This window comes from Tupaia chinensis, unplaced genomic scaffold, assembly GCF_000334495.1.
Source record: "Tupaia chinensis unplaced genomic scaffold, TupChi_1.0 Scaffold145202_1, whole genome shotgun sequence".
In the NCBI taxonomy this organism is placed as follows: domain Eukaryota; kingdom Metazoa; phylum Chordata; class Mammalia; order Scandentia; family Tupaiidae; genus Tupaia; species Tupaia belangeri.
Genome location: NW_006205062.1, coordinates 77,107 through 77,494, shown reverse-complemented (window position 1 = coordinate 77,494; position 388 = coordinate 77,107).

Sequence of the window (388 nt, the reverse complement as noted above, 5' to 3'; positions counted from 1 at the left end):
GGGTCAACATACGCAAGACCATAAATGTAATACACCATATTAACAGAAAGAAAGATAAAATCCATATGATCATTTCAATTGATGCAGAGAAAGCATTTGATAAATCATAACATCATTTCATGATTAAGACCCTTAGTAAGATTGGTATAGAAGGGTCATTTCTCAAAACAATAAAAGCCATCTATGAAAAACCTACAGCCAACATTATACTGAATGGGGAAAAGCTAAAACTTTTCCACTAAAAACTGGTACTAGGCAAGGCTGCCCACTTTGTACACCGCTTTTTTTGGGGGGGGGATTTTTGTCATAAGGTGCATGAGCTCACCAGAAAGACAGAGAGAGACAGAGAGATAGAAAGTGAGAAATTACTCCCCAGGGGGGATGGCCA